At 45.4% G+C, this 25,165-nt stretch overlaps 1 long non-coding RNA gene across 2 annotated transcripts; it reads left to right on the forward strand.

Moving 5' to 3' along the window:
- The first annotated feature begins 18,865 nt into the window (after positions 1–18,865).
- Positions 18,866–24,286, forward strand: LOC115100526. 2 transcript variants are annotated; one of them, XR_003859127.1, is made up of 3 exons: positions 18,866–19,810; positions 23,675–23,852; positions 24,148–24,286. It is a non-coding gene; the product is annotated as an uncharacterized LOC115100526 (long non-coding RNA). The 2 variants fall into 2 exon arrangements; XR_003859128.1 differs by having other exon boundaries at positions 18,866–19,603.
- The last annotated feature ends 879 nt before the right edge of the window (positions 24,287–25,165 follow it).

Below are 25,165 nucleotides of genomic sequence, written 5' to 3' on the forward strand. Positions count from 1 at the left end.
GGCTCCCTGAAACATGCCGAATTGGACAATTTCGTTGAAATTGTCCAATTCGGCAAAAATGAATGCACATCTCTAACACTCATACACACTTTGTGAGAGAGAGAGAGTGTGTGTGTGAATCTTTGTCTCTGATACAGAAACACACACACACACACACACACACAGTCTCAGTGAGTGGGTGCGTCTGAGAAAGAGTGTGTGTCTTTGTGGCTGTTAGTGTGTTTGTGCCAATAAAGGTTCTGCAATCTAAACAATCTGTTTGTGACTGAGCTCATTACTTGCAACTGGTTCAAGAGCCAGAGCAGGAATGCAGAATCTCTCTCTATAAGAGATACAAGCAGATATGCAGGGGGCCCAACCAATTTGCATGGATGGAACAGGGGCTGCAACTCTGCTCACCCCCGGTCTCTAGAATGTGTTCAACTTCTCAGTTATTTAGAAAAGATTAATTTTATTTTGGAGGTATTTTGGCTCAATTCATCTGGGTTCCAAGGTTGACGTAGTGTGCTTTTGGGAGTTGTTGATACATGTGCAGTAGGGAAAGTGCATGAAGGCGTCAGTTACCCCATGGGCCAGTTTTGAAAAAATCCCTGGGCCAATATTTTCCTGCAATCTGCCCCTGCAGGTTTCTGTTAAAAGTAGTAACTGCCACTCTGTGCAGGTTACCCCCATGTTTCTGTTCAGGGTAGTAACTGCTGCTCCATGCAGGTTACCCCCATGTTAGTATTAAGGCTAGTAACTGCCGCTCTATGCAGGTTACCCCCATGTTAGTATTAAGGGTAGTAACTGCAGCTCTATGCAGGTTACCCCCATGTTTCTGTTCAGGGTAGTAACTGCAGCTTTATGCAGGTTACCCCCATGTTTCTGTTCAGGGTAGTAACCGCCATTACGTGCAGGTTACCCCCATGTTTCTGTTAAGGGTAGTAACCGCCATTACGTGCAGGTTACCCCCATGTTTCTGTTCAGGGTAGTAACCGCCATTACGTGCAGGTTACCCCCATGTTTCTGTTAAGGGTAGTAACCGCCATTACGTGCAGGTTACCCCCATGTTTCTGTACAGGGTAGTAACCGCCATTACGTGCAGGTTACCCCCATGTTTCTGTTAAGGGTAGTAACTGCCGCTCCATGCAGGTTACCCCCTTGTTTCTGTTAAGGGTAGTAACTGCAGCTCTATGCAGGTTACCCCCATGATTCTGTTCAGGGTAGTAACTGTCGCTCCATGCAGATTACCCCCATGTTTCTGGTCAGGGTAGTAACTGCTGCTCCATGCAGGTCACCCTATGTTTATGTTAAGGGTAGTAACTGCAGCTCTATGCAGGTTACCCCCATGTTTCTGTACAGGGTAGTAACTGCTGCTCTATGCAGGTTACCCCCATGTTTCTGTACAGGGTAGTAACCGCCATTACGTGCAGGTTACCCCCATGTTTCTGTTAAGGGTAGTAACTGCCACTCCATGCAGGTTACCCCCATGTTTCTGTTAAGGGTAGTAACTGCCACTCCATGCAGGTTACCCCCATGTTTCTGTTAAGGGTAGTAACTGCCACTCCATGCAGGTTACCCCCTTGTTTCTGTTAAGGGTAGTAACTGCCACTCCATGCAGGTTACCCCCATGTTTCTGTTAAGGGTAGTAACCGCCATTACGTGCAGGTTACCCCCATGTTTCTGTTAAGGGTAGTAACCGCCATTACGTGCAGGTTACCCCCATGTTTCTGTACAGGGTAGTAACCGCCATTACGTGCAGGTTACCCCCATGTTTCTGTTAAGGGTAGTAACTGCCGCTCCATGCAGGTTACCCCCTTGTTTCTGTTAAGGGTAGTAACTGCAGCTCTATGCAGGTTACCCCCATGATTCTGTTCAGGGTAGTAACTGTCGCTCCATGCAGATTACCCCCATGTTTCTGGTCAGGGTAGTAACTGCTGCTCCATGCAGGTCACCCTATGTTTATGTTAAGGGTAGTAACTGCAGCTCTATGCAGGTTACCCCCATGTTTCTGTACAGGGTAGTAACTGCTGCTCTATGCAGGTTACCCCCATGTTTCTGTACAGGGTAGTAACCGCCATTACGTGCAGGTTACCCCCATGTTTCTGTTAAGGGTAGTAACTGCCACTCCATGCAGGTTACCCCCATGTTTCTGTTAAGGGTAGTAACTGCCACTCCATGCAGGTTACCCCCATGTTTCTGTTAAGGGTAGTAACTGCCACTCCATGCAGGTTACCCCCTTGTTTCTGTTAAGGGTAGTAACTGCCACTCCATGCAGGTTACCCCCATGTTTCTGTACAGGGTAGTAACCGCCATTACGTGCAGGTTACCCCCATGTTTCTGTTAAGGGTAGTAACTGCCGCTCCATGCTGGTTACCCCCTTGTTTCTGTTAAGGGTAGTAACTGCCGCTCCATGCAGGTTACCCCCTTGTTTCTGTTAAGGGTAGTAACTGCAGCTCTATGCAGGTTACCCCCATGTTTCTGTTAAGGGTAGTAACTGCCACTCCATGCAGGTTACCCCCATGTTTCTGTACAGGGTAGTAACCGCCATTACGTGCAGGTTACCCCCATGTTTCTGTTAAGGGTAGTAACTGCAGCTCTATGCAGGTTACCCCCTTGTTTCTGTTAAGGGTAGTAACTGCCACTCCATGCAGGTTACCCCCATGCACCCTTTTCTTCATTTCCAACCTCTAACCTTTAGGGATCCACAGTATTTATCCATGTCCTCTTGGATCCTTAATGGTTAGAGGTTAGAAATGAAGAAAAGTGTACATGGGTGACCTGCACGGAGCGGCAGTTACTACCCTGAACAGAAACATGGGGGTAACCTGCACGGAGCGGCAGTTACTACCCTGAACAGAAACATGGGGGTAACCTGCACGGAGCGGCAGTTACTACCCTGAACAGAAACATGGGGGTAACCTGCACGGAGCGGCAGTTACTACCCTTAATCAGAATTGGTTTTTTATGTATGTGTTTGGTACTGTACCAAAAGCATCAAGGCTATCAAATCCCTCCAGCTCACTGACACCCCTCATGACTTTGGGCAAGTCGCTTCACTCTGCATTGCCTCGGGTTTAATCTCAGATTGCAAGCCTTCTGGGGAGGGTCCTACCTCCTCTCCCTGAATTGTAGCTTGCCTTGTGCACAGGTATGAAAGAGTAATCAAAAGCAAAATCTTCCCCCAAAATGGCTTTGTCTGAAGGCTGAAGATGCTCAAGGGAAGTGGTGGGCACTCTGATCCTTAAAGGTTCCCTCCCTGGTTGGGGCTTGCAGGATATCCCTAATTAATGTGCATGCAATATATTTACATACTACAGTTGAGCCTGTGTGCATGCAAATCTGTCTCATGCATATTCATTGGGTATATCCTGAAACCTGGCCTGTAAGGGAGCCCTTGAGGACCGGAGTGCCTCATCCCTGCTCAGGAGAGCTACTGGGATCTGATGCGCACAAAGAGCAACGGGAAACTGCAGGGCAGTAAAGGTAAAAGCAGTTATTTGTGTCAGACTATTGGTTCATCACATAGGAGTGCAAATGTTTCTGGGCCAGAATGGTGCTGCTTCTTGTCCTGGGAAAGGCCCATTTCCTCTGGGTTTCCTCGACTTGTAGGCTTTGATTTGTAGAGAGTCTAACCACAAGCATAGGATGACTGTCTGGATTCTCTTTGTTCCAGACGTCTGTCTGACTCCCAGCAGCCAGGCTGAGAGACGGTTCATTTGTAGGCAAAATACAAGACAGCTCAGAGTTCCTCATTTTTAGAGCTGACCTTAAAACCTTGCTGAAAAATTAATATTAGCTTGTGACCTTGAATAAAAATCCACCAATATTTCAGGTTTTCTTTTCTCATCTTTGTCATATGATTGATGAGTATGCATATAAAGGGGCTTCTTTTCCCATTTCTGCATCTGCTATTCATGTGACAGATCATAATAATCCTCTGATTGTCATTTGGTCAGATCACCAGCATAGTGACACGGGATACATTTCTGGTATGACATCTTGTCTGATTTTTGAGGTTCAATAACAATGAAATAAAATTAATGCAAGCACAAATTCAATTTAAAATTATCCCCCTGAAAAAAAAGAAGACAGCAGAAGAGATGGGAGCTTGTCTTCTGATATGGGAACACTGGTGGCAATGTTACAGATACTCCATGTACCCAATGGAGCTTTAACTCCTATATTCTTTTCTCTCCTCAGGATGTGCAAGGGAGGGAAAATTTCTGGATGCCATAAATGATTGCTTTATGGAGCAACTGGTCCTAGAACCAATGAGAGAGAGCTCCTCTAAATCTAGTCCTCAGCAGAACGCAGAACCCGGTGAAAGGGGTTTACTGTGGTGAGTGATCATGAGGCAATCAAATTTCACATAATCACCGAAGGGAGGGCATTGAGTGAAACTACTGCAGAAGCATTTTATGATAAAATGAGGCAATTAGCAAAAACTGAAAGGAACGGTTACAAAAGTTAAAAGTTTGCACAAGGTGTGGGCATTGTTTAAAAATACCATGCATTCCACGCTTTGAAAAAAAGTCAAAGGAAGGCCAAATGACTGCCAGCATGATTCAATGGTGAGGTGGAAGAGGCAGTTAAAACCAAAATGGAAATGGAAAATGGAAAATATATCCAAATGAAGAAAGTGGAAAAGAGCTTAAGCACTGGCAAAGCTGGATGTAAAACATTATTAACAAGGCAGGCCAAAAGAGAATTTAAAAAGAAGCTTCCCATAGAGGTAAAAACTAATAACAAAAATGTTTTCAAGTACATTTGAAGTGAGAAGCCCGTGAGAGTGTCGACCATGAGATGATCAAGGAATGGAAGGGGTGCTCATGGATGACAAGGCATGACAGTAAAACTGCATGAGTTCTTTGCTTCGGTCTTTACTGAGGAGGATGTTGAGGAGATACCCACTCTGGAAATATTCTTTGATGATGATCATTCAGAGGAACTGAAGCAAACGACTGTCAATGATGTGGTAGAGAAAACTGACAAATTAGAGAGTAACAAATCACCAAGACTGGATGGTATTCACCCCAGAGATCTGAAAGAACTCAACCATGAAATTGTAATCTGTAACCTATCATTTAAAGCAGCCATAGTATCTGAAGACCAGAAAGTGGCCATAATTTGTGTGATGCTAGTTTCAGTGGTAGACAGCACCTAACTAATCTAAAACTCAACTCCAAAGGGTAAAAGAGCATTTGTACCTAGAATTAATCTTTACTTTGATTGAGTCAATAAATACAGCTTAATTTATTTTCATTCTGGCTGTGGCCCTTGTGCCACAGCCAGAATGCTGTTTACAATAGGGAGGTGCATTTGTTGCTTCTGTATCGGTAGGTACGCATGTACTTCACTGACACACACAAAAAAATGGAAATTATGTGCATAACTCTTTATTTAAAATACATGGATAACATCTGTTTTTTCCATGTGCACTAGAAAGTCAGCGAGATATGCGCGTACCCTGCCGATCAGATGTAAGGAATGCACATCCCTAGTTTATAACAGAATGTATATGTTCACTGGGGTAAAATATGTGCAACCCGTGTTGAGATTAACACTTTATGATTTGAATAAACTTTATTTATCAGAGTATCCACATTTGTATGGAGACTCGACTGTGGATCAGATGATCAGTTAATGACTATTGACCTTCGTTATCGGAAGTGTTGACTGTGAGAGGAATAGAAAACAATGAGCCAAAATTCTCCATGAATCCTCGCTCAGTGTGGGGTAGGAGAGAAAGCAACCTTGAATCATAGCTAATATATCCCACAGCCACAGTGATCAACAATCACATCTCTGTTACGATGTGTCTTCATATAGATAATAAAGGCACCCCAGAGTTTGTACAAGGTGGAGCCAATAATAAAGTGAATTTAAACTGATCTGATGTGACATATATTAGCCTTATTTATTGGCTCCCCTGTGTAACGGTCGGCCTTTCTTACCTCTTTGGAAACTTGCTGTAATAGAGATGTGATTTATGCCAGCTGTGGCAGGGAGATCCATTAGCTATGATTCAAGGTTGTCTTCTCTCCCACCCTACATTGAGCGGGTAAGGATGGAGGACCCTTGCTCTCACTGTCAACACTTTCGATAATGCAGCTCAATAGTCAATGACTTATCCACTGCCGAGTCTCCCTACAAATGTGGATACTCCGATAAAAAAAAAAGTGTTAATCTCAACACAGGCTGCAGATATTTCAGGTGTGAATGAAATGTGCTTTTTTCCTGCCTTTCATGATCCTTCATTGAGTCATATGTACCAGCGTTCAAAAATTATTCATGTGAGAAGCAATGGCAAGTTTGAGAACTCAAAGCAGTTGTATTTTTAGAGGAGTGCTTATGAGCATCTGCTTAAGGGGTAGGAAGATTCAACTTGCATTAGTTGATATAAAGGCATCACAAAGGATAGAAAACTGCTTTTTCAAACAAATACTCCCATTCCGTGCGGATGACAAAACTCTTCTGAAAATGGGGAGCTCAGGGCCACTTCAGATTTCGGTGCATGTGGGCACATTCGTATCACTGACCTCTTTGACCATCTCCTTGCTTCTGGCAACCTTGCCTCAAGATCTTTCTCAAAACAGCAAATTGAATACAATTTAAACAGAATTAAGAATATGCAGTGGCTACTTAAAGTATTTTTTTTCAGTCAACACACAATTGTGCTGTGAAATTTGTTGCTGGAGAATGTGATCAAGGCAAATAGTATAGCTGAGTTTAAACTAGGTTTGGACACGTTTCTGGAGGACAGGTCCATGGACAATTATTAGCTAGGTAGACTTGAGGATCACTACCTCATACTTCTGGGAGGGAACAAGAGGGAAGGGATCTCTGCATTAGAGTCTGCCTGGTACTTTTTACAGTCATAGACCACCTTATTTCCAGAAGCTGACCCTGGATTGGCTCTGTCGAAGATCATTGGTCTGATCTAACAATTTTGATGGAGTAGCTTCGTACCATAAGCCTGGGGCAGGTGGGGATGAGTGTTGAGATGGCTTTCCCCGAGAACTGACACATTTTCTTCTTGGCACTCATCGAATCGTGGTGTTCCCCAAGGGTGTACACTGCTGGCAGCTTTATTTAATATTTATTTGCAACCATTGGCTAAAATTCTCTCCACAATTAAGAGTGTTAGTTATCATGTATATTATGCGATGATATACACTTGCTGCTTCTTGTCCTTCAGATAGTAATCTTCCTTTGGCGGCACTTTCTGAATACTTAGCGAAAGTGAATCATTGGATGCATTCTAACAAATTGCTGTTGAACCTCCAAAAGGCTAGAATATGTTGGATAAGTACATTTCCCATACCTGAAGATCAGGAACAGATAAATAATTGGAGATTTTAGCATGGCTATTTTAACAGAGGTTTGTGACCTTGGAATTCAGTTGGAATTCTAAATTGACTCTAAAAAAGTCCAAGTCAAAGCCATGCCCAGAGCTGCCTTCTCATTTATGATATTTTATTTCTGATGTTGATTTTAGGTGAGCTGCCCAAGCACGCTTGACTACTGTAATCCTCCCTACCTGGGTTTAGCCAGAATGTGATCTTCTGTTGGAACGACGGTATATAAAATGCCTAAATAAATGAAATGTGGCATCCGGACCGAGGATAGGTTTTGAGAAAGGTATATCCCCTAAGCTAAAAGAGTTCCGTTGATTGCTGGTCTCTCGGTGAGTTCAATTCAAATTTTTGATGCTGATTTTTAACTCATTGAGAGGTGAAGGGCCACACAGCTTGGCAAATAGCTTGAGCCCATGTATTACTACGCGTGCCTCGTGCTCTTCATGATAAAATCTATCATCACCCCATCTTGTCATGATTTTAGGCTTCAAGAGACGCATGCAAGGGTTTTCCTGATTGCCGGATCTATATTGCAGGATGCTTGCCACATCAGTTGTGTGAAGAGCAAAATTATTTGTGTCATAGGTAAAAAGGTAAAAGCCAGACTGTTTACACAAGTTTGAAGCCAGGGATTTTATATTATCCATTCTGTGCTGCAGTTTTTAGGCTGAGTGTTAAATTATTGATGGACTTGATATTTAAGGATTGTTATCAATGTATATTTATGAATTAAATATATATGTACGCTTCATGGATTTATTAATTCATTTGATTCGCATAGATCATTTTATGTGAATATAGGGAAATATAACATTACCATTAACATAGCACCTCTTATGCCATGAGGAATGGAGAACGGGCCAATGAATTTGCCATAAAGAAGCACTTGTTAAAGCAGAATTTGACTGCCATAGAAGAATTAGCCATGGCTCCATCCAGTAGCACTTAGGAGCTGGCTGAGCCCACTTTTAAGAGTTGACCTCACACTTGGCCAGAGAGGGGTCAATTCCTGGTAACTTTAGCAAAGCAGGGGACTGAATATACCCTTAGTGTCTTCAGGAGGAGAGCAAGGACTTCTGGGATAGCACAGATCTGGCTTTGCAGAGCAAGATTTTCCTCTTGGTGCAATGCTTCCTGTTTGGCCTATGAGAAGCTGCTGCTTCACTTGTGACAACAGAATTTCTTTTGCTAGTTTAGGACCTAATTGAATTCACTGCCAGGAACAGTTTTGTGTTTGCTTGTTTTGCTCCCTCTATAATTGAGGTTAGGAGAAGGGCTCTGCCAAATACCTGTGCTTCCTTCTGCTGCTCTCTCCGCTTCCTGTACTGTCTCCTTCCCACTGCCTCCTTTGCCTGCTCATGTTCGGAGCTCCTGTTTAGCTGAATACAGGTTACACTGATTGCTACTAAAATCCCTTGGGGGAAAAAAAAGAAGTCAACAATATTTACTTCAGAGGTTTTCAGCGTACAATGGTGCTTTGCAGAATTCCAAATGCTTTGTGCGGGTTCTCCAAACTGTTCCAAGAATCCAAACTCTCTAAAACAAATGATGATGCTATTGAACTCTGCGCTTCCCAATAGAAGGGACACATTGAAGACCCATCCGTGGTGGGTCATCTCTGTCCAGATGGATGGGCAAACAGTGCTGGGACTGGGACACTAATCAGAGAGATGTCTTGGATTACCTAGCCCGGGTCCTCCTCAGGCTGAGATGGTTGCCCGCTTGGCTTCCTGAATTGTTTGTGCCAACTGCCTGCGCCCCTTCAATTTGTTGCCCCAAGGCTGAGTCTATTCTGCAAATGAACAATCAGAATTAATAATGGTACCAGAACCGGGTCAGCTGAAAAGTACAATGGATTCTGTGCACCTGCTCCTTATTCCATGCAGTTTGTACCTAGCAATGCTTTCCTTGGTTCACCCAGGCAACAAGAGGAAAAAATGAATCTCCCCCTTGAAGAATTTCCTGACAGAATGATTTTTCTTTTTTGCATGTGAAACCAAAAAGTTCACTACAAGGTTTCACTGTAAATTGAAAGTTTCAGATTTAGTCTTAATTCCAATGCGTACATAGAGAGCCTCGTTAACTTCTTTTTTTTTTTTCTCACTGTCAATGGCTCTGACTCACATAGTGAAGAAAACTTTCATGTTATATACACTTTCCCACGGTCTGGGTTTTGAATAGACCGAGCTAAAGATATGGACTGATCGTGCAAGGCTATGCATGGCTAACACAAACTTTGCCTGTGTGTGTGGAAACAGTGAAAACACCGAGGTGTGACCTGGGATATGGCAAAGAGTGCACAGCTTGCACACTTGCAAAAGGAAGGCACCGAGACAGAGAGCACGGAGTGGGTTAGAAATAAGAGTTTGCTGCTCAGCTTTTTGGGGGAATCCAGGTGCTTGCAGACGGCGAGGCTTTGTGGTTGCAGTCTGTGGCTTCCTTGCACAGCGGAGTTTTTGCATTCTCGTCTGATGGAGTGAGCGCCAGCTCTCTCTGCAGAGGCGGCGAGCAGCCCTCCCCCTGCCTCCCCAGGCTTTGGGTGCTGCACGACATTGGCTGCCTCTGCACGTCTCCTGACTAGGCCTGTGCTCTGGGGGCCTCTCTGCTATGGGTTTCCGCTCTGCTGCTGGGGAGGCGGAGAACATCTCTCGCTCTCTTCATCAAATAGCCCCCCCAAAACTTGGGTTTGATATTTCATCTTTTATGTTTCGTTGCGACTGGGCACTTTACTCCTTTTCCTTTGGGTTCCCAGCTCAATCGGAACCAGCTTCTTTTGGGTTACAGTGCCATCGAGTCGGGCGAATCTTCGGCCATGCATCTCCCTCCGCTCCTCCAGCACGTGCTCCCGTTTCTGGCAATATTGGCTTTCTGTCTCTGGGCCTTGTGCTGGTGGGATTTTGCCACCCCTAAAACTTTGGTGATCTAAGCAGCTGCCGAGTTTGCCTAATGGAAGCAGCAGCCTTGGGTGCCATAAACTGTAATCCCCAAGTACCTGGGGATTTCCCCAACCCAACTCAGTCAGGTCATCACGGTGATGGTCTTGGGCCAGGGGCCCCAAACAGAGGATCACCCCAGAGCCTGACTAATGTGCATCCTAAGACTGTCCACTAGATGTCACTGTTGGGTGAAGGCTGAGACCCCTCTCTGCTCCAGGGACTGTGAACTCTGCCTCCTCAGCATCCATGGGTGGCCTGGGGAGCAGGAACTGACCCAGGTCTCTCACCTGGCAGTGCCCATCACTGCCACTGAACCAACCTCTGGCTCCTTATTTTTGTCTCTATGATGCACAAATGCTATCATTTTTTTGTTTCTCACTTAGAAACATAGAAACATAGAAATGACGGCAGAAGAAGACCAAATGGCCCATCCAGTCTGCCCAGCAAGCTTCCCTCATTTCTTCTCTCATACTTATCTGTTTCTCTTAGCTCTTGGTTCTAATTCCCTTCCACCCCCTTCACTTTTTCCCAGGTGTTTCTCAGGGACGTTCTTTCAGCATTTTATCAAGGGGCTTCGACCAAATCTGCCCCCTCCCCCTCCCTCATGAGATGTTCTTTCTTTCATAACTTAATTTCACAGAAGGCTCCAGAAATTCTTGTGCCCCCCCCGTACACACCTTCAGCCAGCACATCATGTTGTTTCTGAAAGTCTGTTAAATATTACGTGGAACAACTCTCCTCCCTGTCCGAAGATCAAGCTCATTCCATGTTTTGCAGGTTTTTAATAATAAATAATACCGGGGGTAATATTCAGCCACTGAGCGGCTTAACTAGTTAGCCGCTTGCTAGCAGGACATATACAGCAGTGAGTTGTGCCGCTGAATATACCAGGCTATCTTAAATTTAGCCTTGCAGGCTAACTCCAGATTTCAGAGGCAACCAGTTAACTTATGTGGCTAGCTCTGCTTCTCCCCAAAACTCCTCCTGCTCACCCCCGGAAGCCCCCAGCTTATGCAGCTAAATTCTATCTGGATTGCTCATTATCTGGCTATAATTTAGCCAGATAAGTCTGTAAATATACTGGTGTAGCCATTTAGACAGATAACTTGTCATATATCCATCTAATGGGTTTTGATATCGACCTCACTATGTTTATGTATTTTTCTTGCTTTGTGATTTATTTTTTAATTCAAAAATCTATACAGGGACTAGGCAGCGTCAGCTATAGGCCCTTAGAGACCCAGGTTCCAATTCTACCTCCATTCATCACCGCACACACTGTAAATGGAAAGCTCTGAGAGTCAGTGCCAGGATTTATGTTGTAGTGCATTGCATTTACTGAGAGTGCTGTAGATTTTCATTCAGGGATACATTTTTTTGTAACTGCCCATCTTGGGACATCTTACTCATGGGCCTTGCATCAATTCTGAAAGGGAAACATGCCCGTGGTCACTTGTATCTTTTTCTGAGGGCACTTTCTATTTTTTCATTGAAAGCAACAGGTGGGAGCTGCACAGTTTATAAAATATGGCACAATTCTGCCCCGAAAGTGTATGCATATATTTGTAAAGCAAGAACATGCGTACTTTCTCTATCCATTTTAGAAAATTATGAACAGGAAGGATAACTTTCAAACCACTGTGCATGGTGGCATATACGTGCCTATATGGTCGCATGTAGATTACGACAGTATTTTATAACTATGTGTATGACATACACACATATGCTTACTTGTGAATACATGCAGGGCATTGCAAGAATGTAGAGCAATGCATTGAACACGCATGCTTCTCCTACCTATTTAAAAAATATATGCACTTATATTTTAGTCATGAAAGTAAAGAAAGATTTACTCACGTAAGTTCTGATTTGCACGCATAAGTTAGACAATTTTAAAACATACACGTGTATGTGAAATTAAGCAGTTTACCAATTAATCCACCAGTTCTCCCAGTCCTTCCTGGTTCTTCAGCCTGAACTCTCCCCAGTTCACCCAGACCTCCCATCCAATAAACACGATGAATATCACTTATGCCAGGCGTACAAATATGTGAGTAAGTTGCCAAATGCAATCGGGAAAGTGCTGGCCCCGCCCTGGAACTCCCCTAGTCCGTCCCTTTCTACGTGTGCATAATGTGCGTGTGAAAATGAAAATACGTTTTTAAAATCCAGAATGCGTGACTAGAGGCTACTGACACATGTATTTGCTCATTTTTACACATGTAAAAGATTGAAGATTCTCGCTATATATTTTATGTGCATATAATTATAACAACGCACACATGATACCTGAGAATTAAACATGGGTGCAGGTATTTTTATAAACTATGCACGCACACCACTCTGAAAATACTTGCATGCATATTTGGAATCACCAGTTTGCTGATCTCTCCTCGAGTTCACCCAAACCTTCACCTGTTCACCCAGACCCTCCAGCACTTCAAGAATTAACCAGACCTCCCACCCCCCAAAATTTTAGACAAAAGAGAAGTGTAAGTCCAACTGTGCAAGTCAATTAGCAGGTGTAAAAGTGTACAGACGAGATTGGTAATGTAAGTGCACATACCGCTTACAAAATAGCAACTAGGTACCGTTTTCAACCCTCCAGACCCTCTCTTTTATCCCTGTTAACACTTACACACAGCACTGGAAGTACTCGCATATTCTCGAGGTTTATAAAATAGCACCTGGGTGTTTACGTTCTACTTACGTGTTCATATGCTGATTCTATGTACGCAGCACCACAAAACTCTTTGAAAATTAGCCCCATGGATTTGAAAATGTCGTCTTACACATTTCCTTGGTTTCCTTCCCCCAGGAATGCCTCCTCCCACGCATGCCGTGTTTTACCCGCGCCAATGGTCCCTCCCCAGGGCTCATTCAGCTTTCGCCTGACCAGCACAACAGGAAATCAAGAGGTCAGCGCTGGCAGAACCGCTGGCAAGCTCGGCCACAATCCCCCGTTTCTGGCAGCTCCTGTGTGCTCCGTCGCTGGTTTCATGCAGATCCCGTGAGAAGAGAACTTTCACCATGTTCCACCTGAACTCTAAAAAAAAAAAAAAAGAAGACAATATATTATATTTTCCCTTGACAAACACACGGCTTTAGTGTATCAGAGCCTCCATGGATCAGGGGTTGATGGTTGGTGGGGGGGTTTTGAGAAGGGATGGAGATATGATTTAAACTTCTTGTGTTAGTTATTCAGACAGTGTGGTGTTAATAATTTTGAATGACTCTCTGGTTGTTTTTCCCAATAGTTTTTAGATGATCTGTCAAAGTTCAAGCAGACCTGGACTAACCACTGTTGGTGACAGGATTCTGGGCTTGATGGACCTCGCACTTCTTAGGTTCTTAATTCTTTGTGCTTTGAAGGTTTCATTTTCCTTGGATTAAACCAGCTGCCACTCCACTTGTTTTATTAACATTGTTTTCCTGCCTATCTACTTTATTTTTGCTAAGTGTGACATAACAGCCACCTCCCAACAAAGACCACAGCAATGCAAGGGTCACTAACAAATTTGCAACAACACAAGCAAAGGAGGAACTGACGATATTATTAATGAACCAGCTGCAGCTTTATTTATCCAAGTATAATGGGCTTGCCCATGAGTGCAGCGTCAATGGAAGTCAGAATTATAATGATTCCCAGCCTTGTGCTCTAATCACACTATCACGCCCCCCCCCCCCCTGCATATTAGTGCATTATCACTGAGCCTCACAAGCAGTGGGGGTGGGGAGGCAAAGTGAAGATCCGATTACCAAATAAGGAAGGGGGTCAATTATAAGTTCCAGGATGCGCCTCAATTTCCTTTTGGATGATTAAAGGAGATTTGCACCCAATGAAATCAGACTTAATAAGGAACACAAGTAGGCCCTGCCGCCTCCCCAAGAAAATCACCGCGGAGGAGAAAGTTAAAAGCAGGCTGGGCTTGATTTGTCAGAATGTTTGTTTTCTTCCATTCCCTGCGGAATAGGAAAGCTTTTTATAAACCAGGGTCCTTCTGTCTTCTCCAGAGCAGGTTCCCTCTTTCCTATCTGAGAATTGGCTGGCAGTGGCTGCCTTCCTCTCTCTCTCTCTGAGCCACGAGAACACCGCGCCACCCCACCTGCCACCTTGAGAAATGCTTGGAGCAGGGCAGATTTCGTGGGGTGGGAGCCAAGAAACCAGCAAGAGGAGCATTCAGTTCCTCCTCCGCCCGCGCCCAGCCTGGCTGGGCCCTAGGTTGCAGTGGGGTCTCCCGGCAGCCTGCGTGCGGGCTTCCTCCTGCCATTGATGTCTGTCCACAAGGAACATGCAAAACTGGAAAAATTGTAACACAGTTTTCCATTCCATTTCAATTTGTTTCTGAAATAAAATGACATTTCATTCGTTTTCCTTGGATTTAAAACATTTTGTCAGCACCGCCTCCGCCAACCTAAAACCTCTCCTGGGCCCTGCCCCTCCCCGCAACGCCTCCCACACCCTCCTGCCATATTTTAGGCTCTTCCTCGGTCAGTTCTGCCCCACTGGAAATATTCTTACCAATGGCACTGGCATTGCTAAGAATGCCCAACATAGTTTTGTTGTGGTTTTAATTTTCTTCTTTTTTTTATTTCTTTTTCAATCTTTGTTTGTTGTTTCCTTATTTTTCTCATTTTAAAATAAATGAAAAATACCCCACAGATCTCCCTCAGGTGTCTTGTTAGAGGCGTCCATGGCAAGAAAAGGGATTTCGTGTGGTGATGGGACTTGCGATTTATCGGTTCATTTCATTCCTTTTGGTTTCTTGCATGCGAATAGGCGGAGGCCTCAGTGAGGGCCGAAGAAGAAACAGAACAGCTGGGGCTCTGCCGATCTCGCTGGTGGTCACCCACCTAGTGTCCGTCGCATGCAACTCGGTGACCCGCCTGGACACATCTCCTCCCCCTGTCTCAATGGAATGATGAAAGGCGAAAAGAAGCTTTCGTAGACTTGGCAATGTGCCTGCGCACTTTCAGCTGCTACCCGGGGGAACCAGACTATGCAAAACTGGATGGGCCAGAGGGACTGTCCTGGTGACGGTCTAGCAAATGTAGAAGTTTCACACTGACACACTGGATGAGTATTGAGAAGTTAAGCCTGTTGTCCTGTGTAGCAGGCTTTCTTGTCTGTGTGTGATATTGTGTGCTGATTTATTTCCTGCTGCATCCTCACAGTTCACCAGGGTGCAGCACTTCAGTGACCAGTGCTAGGGACAATGACCCCCCCCAGGTTGTAGCACTACAGTGACCAGTGCTAGGGACAATGACCCCCCCAGGATGCAGCACTACAGTGACCAGTGCTAGGGACAATGACTCCCCCAGGGTGCAGCACTACAGTGACCAGTGCTAGGGACAATGATCCCCCCCCCAGGATGCAGCACTACAGTGACCAGTGCTAGGGACAATGACCCCCCCAGTTTGTAGCACTACAGTGACCAGTGCTAGGGACAATGACACCCCCCCAGGATGCAGCACTACAGTGACCAGTGCTAGGGACAATGATCCCCCCCAGGATGCAGCACTACAGTGACCAGTGCTAGGGACAATGACTCCCCCAGGGTGCAGCAGTACAGTGACCAGTGCTAGGGACAATGACCACCCCCAGGTTGTAGCACTACAGTGACCAGTACTAGGGACAATGACCCCCCCAGGATGCAGCACTACAGTGACCAGTGCTAGGGACAATGATCCCCCCCCCCAGGATGCAGCACTACAGTGACCAGTGCTAGGGACAATGACCCCCCCAGGTTGCAGCACTACAGTGACCAGTGCTAGGGACAATGATCCCCCCCCAGGATGCAGCACTACAGTGACCAGTGCTAGGGACAATGACCCCCCCCCCCAGCTTGCAGCACTACAGTGACCAGTGCTAGGGACAATGATCCCCCCCCAGGATGCAGCACTACAGTGACCAGTGCTAGGGACAATGACTCCCCCAGGGTGCAGCACTACAGTGACCAGTGCTAGGGACAATGACCCCCCCAGGTTGTAGCACTACAGTGACCAGTGCTAGGGACAATGACTCCCCCAGGGTGCAGCACTACAGTGACCAGTGCTAGGGACAATGACACCCCCCCAGGATGCAGCACTACAGTGACCAGTGCTAGGGACAATGACTCCCCCAGGGTGCAGCACTACAGTGACCAGTGCTAGGGACAATGACCCCCCCAGGTTGTAGCACTACAGTGACCAGTGCTAGGGACAATGATCCCCCCCCAGCTTGCAGCACTACAGTGACCAGTGCTAGGGACAATGATCCCCCCCCAGGATGCAGCACTACAGTGACCAGTGCTAGGGACAATGACTCCCCCAGGGTGCAGCACTACAGTGACCAGTGCTAGGGACAATGACCCCCCCAGGTTGCAGCACTACAGTGACCAGTGCTAGGGACAATGATCCCCCCCAGCTTGCAGCACTACAGTGACCAGTGCTAGGGACAATGATACCCCCCAGGATGCAGCACTACAGTGACCAGTGCTAGGGACAATGACTCCCCCAGGGTGCAGCACTACAGTGACCAGTGCTAGGGACAATGACCCCCCCAGGTTGTAGCACTACAGTGACCAGTGCTAGGGACAATGACCCCCCCCCAGGATGCAGCACTTCAGTGACCAGTGCTAGGGACAATGATCCCCCCCCCCCCCCCGCAGGATGCAGCACTACAGTGACTGGCTCTGGGGATAACGACCTCCGGCAGCCAGGTTAATTACATAGGCAGCACATCTGAAACATGATCCTTCTCTATTTTGTTGTGGAGAGAAAAAAACAGGAGAAGCAAAAAGATGAGAAAGTCACAGTTCAAGAGATGGAGAAAGCAAAACCAGGGGCCGGCCCAACAGCTCAGGGGCAGCGCACATCAAGCGATTAAAGCACAAAGTGTGTTTTGAGTTTGGCGTAACCCACGCCTCTGACATGCCAGAAGAGCGTGGAATGCGCTCCCGGTCTTCCCGAACATCTGGCTTGCCCCCCCCCCCCCCCAGTCCAGAACATGGGCGCACAGGAGCTGCATCACATCCATGATCAAGAAGAAAGAAAAAATCTGAAAGCATGAAAAGCACCTGCACCCTGAGAATGGGACTCGGGGGGGGGAGGGGGGCCTATGCCCAGGAGCGGCAGCTACATTTGGAAAACGACTCTCCGTGCAAAATTCATTCTTCCCGCCTTGGCAGGGCCTGCACTGGAACAGAAACATGCTTAAGACACATCCTAGCTAGCGGCAGAATAAAATGAAACCTGGAGGTGATGGCAGGATAAGACCAACTGGTCCAGGCAGTTTGCACCGCTCAGGACACATCCCAGCTGTCAGCTGTGGAAGTTTGGGTCGCTCCTTATCCGCTCAGTTTTTGTTTTAAGCACGGTTTACCTGGATACGTGGCTCGTGCTCTTCGCCGTCTGGAAAGCTTTCTCCACGGATGGCAGTTCCAGTTAAATGGCTCAGTTCTAGGGAGGCATGCTGTCCTCTCAAAAACATTAAAAAAAAAAGCAAAATATTGTTAATTTTAGCTTGTGCTGTAATAGAAACTAATACGAAAGAAAAAGAAAATCAAGCAGGAAAAAAAAATAATGCTGCCAAAATAATATCACAAAAGAAAATGATCCAGCCAGTGAAAGAGCCCGGGGATGCTCTAGATGTATTTTCTTTCATTTATTTCTTATCTTCCATCAAATCAGATGCACAACCTGCCCAAGGCGATATAGAACACTATACACAAATATAAAAATGAAAAAATCATAGCAAAAACTATAAAATGCAATTTAAAATCCTGTCCCCCCCCTAATAACTGCACGTGTTGTTTATTTGATATAAAAATTATTTACATTTAACATTAAGTTAAAAATGCTATACCCTTTCTTTAATTAAAAACAGGACTGGAAGTCCAGGTCCACCATGGGCATTCCCAGGATCGCATGCAGATTTCCGTGCAGCCATCAATTTCCACCTTTTAGGCCAATCATTTTGTTGTAAACCGGACCTCTGGTGTCAAACTTCCACTGCCCCCTTCCCTTTGAAGTAATAGACTGCTTTATTAAATTTGTTCAGTAGCTCACTCTATAGCTAATGGTCTTTAAATAGGTGATGGTGATCATATAAGAAATATAATATGATTTAAGAGTGCAAATGGGAATAGCCTTCTGCTTTATACATGTCTATTTCTCTGTATTATTGACGGATTGGTTATTTATTGATCTCTGCTTTCAGTTCCCCCCTAGGCATAATTATTTAGAACTGGGTTTGTCATATAACAGGAGCTAAACTGGAGATTTATTGAATGCCTTGATGTAATAATGTGCGCAGTGTATTGGATTAGCTGATGTAAAATGGGCAAATACAGCAGCATGGAGCTCTTCTTTTGCATTTTGTGATGATGCAAACAATTTGTAAGATAACTGTATATCACCTACTATTATGGGAATTTAGAGAAGTTTACTTTCGTCAATGCAAGAAAGTTAACAGGAAAAAATATCAAATGGGGGTGCCATACTGGAGAGTGTATCACCCCTCGTGACTGGATAAGCTCCGCCCCCAGGAAAGTACTCATACTGGGGGAGGAAGGTGGATGCAATTACGTTTTCTGCCCCTATGAACACTTCATTAATGGATGCGAGACTGGATCTAAGGGACAGCACGTCCTGGTGCTGCAAAAGGTTCTGCCCAGGGCCGGAATGAGCAAGCACTCAATAGGACAGTGCCCGAGGGCCATAGCACTCTCCCCTAGCCCCGGATGGGAGGACTCAATGACCCTTATTGCCCGGGGGGCAGATCACTGCCAGTCCGCCCCCGGCATTTCTCTTAAGGCAGGGTGAGCCCCGCTGTAGTAGCAGTGAAGCAAGAAGAAAACAGAGGCAGGCTGAGTAAGGTTCATGGATTTCCTGTCAAGAAGAAAACCACGAACGTTTCCTCCCCAGCAGTGCCCCCCACCCATGCTTGCTCCATTTCTCCACCCTATTTAGGACCGGGGTCAGGCATTGGCACAGATGTGACTGAGAACATTATCCAGAGGGAAAATCCGGGCAGGGCTTCGGTTACAGGCGGTGCTGCATCTGCCCCAGCATCCGGCGAGGAGGAGCCGGGCTGAAAACCTGGGGCCGTGATTCAGGAGAAGTCCCCTCTCTATCTGTGACCGCCCCGCTCATAAACCAAAGAGCAAAGGTCAAAAACTCAAGAAACTGAAATTACTTTTGTGCGAAAGGGGCGGCAGGATTTTGCCCCTTTCTCCTTTCCAGAAGTCCCGGGTCATGAAAGCCTTGACTTCAGAAATGGTCCAGGAAACTGACCTGCAGGCTTCTGATCCGGAGTGGAGGGGATCCTTGAAGCTCTCCTTAGAGGTGGCCAGCTTTGTTTTTACAATAATGCCAGGGTTAGGCAGAGAGAGTCACCTTACAGATGCTGAAGCTTTTGAATTTACAAACCTGTGCACGCGATCTTCAGGGCAGATTTGTAAGCGGGCAGGAGCGATCCTTCCGCTGGGCTTGGGAGTATTTTGGCCAGCGCTATAAGCATTGAGCTTCATTGGCTGAGCTAGAGGAAGAAGAGTAAGACTTTTCTTTTTTTAAAGCAGGTTTACCAGTAAGAATTTTCATCTGCATGATCGATTGTATTCGTTTTATGCTAATTTGCAGAATATGTAAATAGATAAGTAAACAAACAAAGACTTTTTCTGGAGTAACAGGCCCGTTTGCCTGTTCACTCCAGGGATCAGTCTTTTCAACAGGAAATGTTCATCTAATTTACATATACAGAACCCAAAGCACAAATACCTGTTTGAATTCACCATTCACTCTGTTTCGCGGGAAGCTATTACTTTTCATTTTTTCTGCTGGAATTGTAATGTAAAGAATTAGAGGTAAAAGGCACAAACCCCTCTCTTACTTCGGCTGCTTAGGGTGTGGTCAATCCAAAGCCAACAAGAAGAGTCAGTTGAAGCAAAGCACAGTTATGTGCAGACTTTGTGTTGGAGGCTTTCTGAGCTGTCCTGAAAGTCACGTGTGTGCTTCTTAGTCTAAGAGCAAATGCCAGGTCTGAGCTATGAGCAGAGGATGAGATAGAGAACCTGTGAAACATAGCGGACAGGCAGGTGGTAAACGCCCCAAAGCCCAACACCATTGGAGACACCAAACTCTTTGGACCCTGACTAAAACCGGGACGATTAAACATCCTCTTTTAAGAAATGCCCGTATGAATGGCTCCTCCTTTTAGCTTCTTAACATTTTCAGCCTTCATTGCTAAGAGAAAGTGTGTATGGGGGAAACCAAATGGGTGGCCATCTTTAGTAAATATGCTTAGTGGACATTGAAATACAAATACCAAAAAAAAAATAGGATTAGGAAGTGAAGAAAAATATGTGCATCCTTGCTGAAACAGGAAAACAAAGATGGCAGCCTAGAAAAGTGCGCAGTTAATGAATATGACTGCTCTTGGAGGCCCTCTGTTGGGCAAAAAGTGGCATTGCAGTTGGCCAGCCTGCAAAAGCTTTCCCATTCTTGACCTTGACTCATGCGCTCCTGTCTCAATGAAGTCTGTTCATTGGAGGTCCTAAAAAAGTGTTGGCATGACTTTTTTACCACCCCCCCTCCCCTATCCTTCATTCTCCCTCCCCTCCTCCCCTCCCCCGCGCCCACTGTCCAATATTATATTTATAGGCAAGTACATAGGGCCCGATTTAGTAACGGTTCCCATTCTGTGCCTATGGGAAAATACCTTTGCTAAATCAGGAGCAAAGAGCCTGCCCCTGAGGTCTGTTAACTTTCTTTCTTCTTTCCCCCCACCTCCTGCCAAGCTCTGACCCATCATAAAGCAAGAAAAGATGAAACAGATTCAGCAGCCAGGCCAAGCAGAAAAGGCATTGACAGCAATAATGCACCCAGAATTAGCACCATGAAATTCAAGGAGTCTCGGCTCTTCAGACTCTGATTATATTTCTCATGATTACTCTATGCAATCAATGTATTTTTTCTGGATTTAGTATTTAATTCAGTCAAAAAAAAAAAAGTGTATCTGCATTTCCCTGTCTGCCCTGGATGTATTATTGGATAAGGCTGTAACAGTAGAATTTTTTAAATTTGAACTCCGTGGGCTTTCTAATTTGCAGCAGGGTCTGCAAGAAGCATAGAGCAGAGAGATAGGCTGAGGTTTATGCTTGCAGGGAGTATCATGGCTCTGTCTCTGGTTTTCTGTCAGAGTAGGTGGATTTAAGATCTGAAAACTGTGGGCCTGGACAAAGACACATGCTGGGCCAAGAAACTGGGCCAGAAACCCAAGTGTGTGTGTGTGTGTGTGCCTCGTTCCCACAAAAAAAGCCTAACCATACCCATCAAACAGATGTGGAAAGTTACTACTGTACAATCTGAAGCATATGATATACTTCAAGGTTTTATGTGTTTGGAAATGACTTTGGAGCTTCAAAAGAAACCTTAGAGCGTGTGTTTCTTTTTTTTTTTCAGTTTCGTTAAAACAGAAGCTGCCATTTTGTCAGGCAGGGCTTGGTGGGTGTCAGGTTTTGAGCCTCTGCTAATGCAAGCCACAGGGTTATAGGGTTCAAACTTGGCTTTATTCCAATAGTAACATAACAGTACTGTCCTGGCTTCAGGACCAGTGCAAGAGTATTTGGTACTCAAGGTGAACTTTTGGTATTGCACACCCAACGTAATTATCGGCAGCTCCAACACAGTAATCTCTCGTACCAGTGGCAGTGGCTCCAGCTCAGCGCTCCCTCCTACCAGTGGCGGTGGCTCCAGCACAGCGCTCCCTCCTACCAGTGGCGGTGGCTCCAGCACAGCGCTCCCTCCTACCAGTGGCGGTGGCTCCAGCTCAGCGCTCCCTCCTACCAGTGGTGGTGGCTCCAGCTCAGCGCTCCCTCGTAGCAGTGGTGGTGGCTCCAGCACAGTGCTTCCTCCTAGCAGTGGTGGTGGCTCCAGCACAGCGCTCCCTCGTACCAGTGGCGGTGGCTCCAGCTCAGCGCTCCCTCCTACCAGTGGCGGTGGCTCCAGCTCAGCGCTCCCTCCTAGCAGTGGCGGTGGCTCCAGCACAGCACTCCCTTCTTTAGCAGTATTAGATCTGGCACATCATTCCTCTATGCCTTGCGCTGGCAGGATTTTGCCTCCTCAATATTTTGGCACTCTCAGCCACCGCCTGGTTTGCCTGATGGAAGCACCGGCCCTGCCTGGCTTACATGAAGCAAGTTTCAACATAAACACAAGTCCAGTTACTTCAAAGAACTTGAACATGAGAAGGGTTTCACTACCAAGTCTGGTTTGCTTTACTCACAAAGGTCTGGTCCAGGGACAGAATCTTTGTGGATTCAGACCCAACAAACAGATGGGCAACTTACTCAACTTACTAACAAGAGTTTAGGGCTCTCTCATATGGTCCTCTCGTACGACACAACAGCCCTCAAATTGCTGGGAAAAATGCTTTGTTTCCAGAGATCCCTTTTGTAAGCCACGAGGACCGAGCTGATTCCTCAGGTTTGGGAGCTGCAGGCCTTAGCTTCAGACTCTATGTAAACTCTCATTTTCAAATTACAAGAGCCATCCAGTGACTTAAAGACAGACCACAGGTGAGGGGTCTCATCCCAGCAGAAGGCCAGCCAGAGCACTCTTTGTCCTTATAGTGGTTCATAAAATAATTTTACTGGCTAGTAAATATCATATTTTATTAATCAAACCAGCTGATGGGCAGGCGGACACATGAGCTAGCTCTATTATGGGTGACAACCTTTAATTTCATTAAGGCTCAGCGATTAAAGATGGCAGAGTGGCTGAAAGCTCATTTTTCTTCCTCTGAATTATGAACATGTGTATGGTCGTGAGAAGAAAGGAACTAGGGTCTAGCGGTTAGTTCAGCTGAGACGTGACACAAGAAACTTCTGTTTTAACCCTGCTGCTCTACGTGCCTGTCTCAAGGGAGAGCACTGTAACTTCAGATGCAAAAGCAGTGCAGAACAAGAGATTTTTTTTTAAATTTATTTTAGTCTTTCAATCAATTAGGCATTTACCTGGAGAAAGAAATATTTCTGTTTTGTTTTGAATATTTGTGAATAAAATATTCATGGGCTCATTTTAGGGACATTTCCTTTCAATAAAAAAAACAAGCGACATTGACCTTTATCTGCAAAATGCACCTGTGGCTTGGTGCTCATTCCCCCAGCCTTAGCCTGCTGCTCTGTAACTCCCTTGCTCTCTCTCTTAGTCTGCTCCTGTGGGGCCCACCCCTGACTCCTGTCCCCTTCCTCACTCCAGTTGCTTTTCTGCCTTCTCACCCCCTTGCCCTGGAACAGCTTGTGATCTGACATCTAAGAGGTCCCCATCCTGACAGACCTTAAGACCACCTTATTCGCATGGCCCAGGTGCTAGATCTCAGCCATCCTAATGCTCACCTTTCCTTCTCCGGTCCTCCAGGCTTAAGGCATCCTGGGCAGAGCAGCATATAAAGGAATGAAAATAAACACTTCATGGCATGGGGAAAAGTGCTGCACAGAGGTCAAATTCTAAAGAACCCGGTATCCCCTCAGCTGGCTGGAATCTCGGAGAGAAGATGTTACGGGAAGGTTGCAGAATGGAGACCACAGGGCAGAAGGTTACCAGGGGCGGACGTCTTCTGGGCACCACTATTATAGCTACTGACTGGGTTTCGGGTTAGATCAGAGCTTTGGGGAGGGGGTGTGCAATGTTAATAAATCTTAACCTAAACCCCAAACCTTAAACCTCATTCTAAAACCTAAATTCAAAGTACAACCACTAACTAGACAGTTAGTCTAACCGACTGTTTCATGTGATTGTAATCATTTATTTAAAAGGAAATTGTCAGTGTTGGTAAAAGGTATTACTGTTTATGGATTTATAACCCTGATATCATTTAATTTTACATTTAGACAAACTGGAACCACAAGCCTATTGCTCCAATTTGGCAAACCCAGGACTGGCTCTGCATTTCTCTTGTGACGAAGTCACGTGATAACCCTAGCCCTCCCCTGATAATAAAGTTTGCATCGTTTTAATGAGGACTCACATTTTTTTAATTCCGTTACTGGGGGCTGAGGGGAAGGAGGCAATCAGTTTTAATAGAAATTTGAAAGCGACTGCGTATTGGTGCGCCACACTGCAAATGGTGAATGTGTCTTTACAGTTGCCAAGTGATTGTGGTGCTCAGCAGGACCAAGCTGGATGTGTCATCTCGCACTGTAAAAGAAATGTCAACTCTCCTGCAAACCCTGAGGATCCCTTTAACAGCTTAAATCCCTGACATCTGCAAAAGAGGCAACGCAATAGGTACCAGAGAACCACTACTACGAGACAAATGTAGTGTGAGCAAATAGCCCAAGGAGTCAGTCCCTGCCCTGTGGAGCTTATAGTCTAGTCAAGGCAAACATACATAACAAATAAGAGGTGCATTTATTGTAGAGCTAAAAGCAGCCTTAACAAGGTGAGTTTGAATGTGGCCAGAGAGGAAGCATGATGCATGATTCAGAGTGTCCACTCCAGGCAAGGATGGATTTTACTGACGTTATAGAAGTAGAGTCAGTGTTCCCTGGGTCTTCTCCCAGAGGCAGATTAAAGTGAGAAACCCGACCCCTTGATAAAATCAAGGTAACTTGTCGTTATGTACAAATGACCAGACTTGGGAATGCACATACAAAATGTAGCCTTCTTTGGGTTCCAGTAATGTCCTTGTGAGGTTTTTCTTTTCAGATGTGTGTGTAGGGCTGATGTTCCCATGTCCCAATGATTTTATTTATTTAACAGTTTTTTATACCGACCTTCATAGTAAATAACCATATCGGATCGGTTTACAGTTTAACAAAGGGGAAACTAGAGTAACAATTCAAGTAAACGAAAGATAATAATAGGTAGGAATAAGTCAAAGTTACAATCAACAGGGGGAGATACCAT

The sequence above is a fragment of the Rhinatrema bivittatum genome, chromosome 11 (genome assembly GCF_901001135.1).
Source record: "Rhinatrema bivittatum chromosome 11, aRhiBiv1.1, whole genome shotgun sequence".
Taxonomy (NCBI): domain Eukaryota; kingdom Metazoa; phylum Chordata; class Amphibia; order Gymnophiona; family Rhinatrematidae; genus Rhinatrema; species Rhinatrema bivittatum.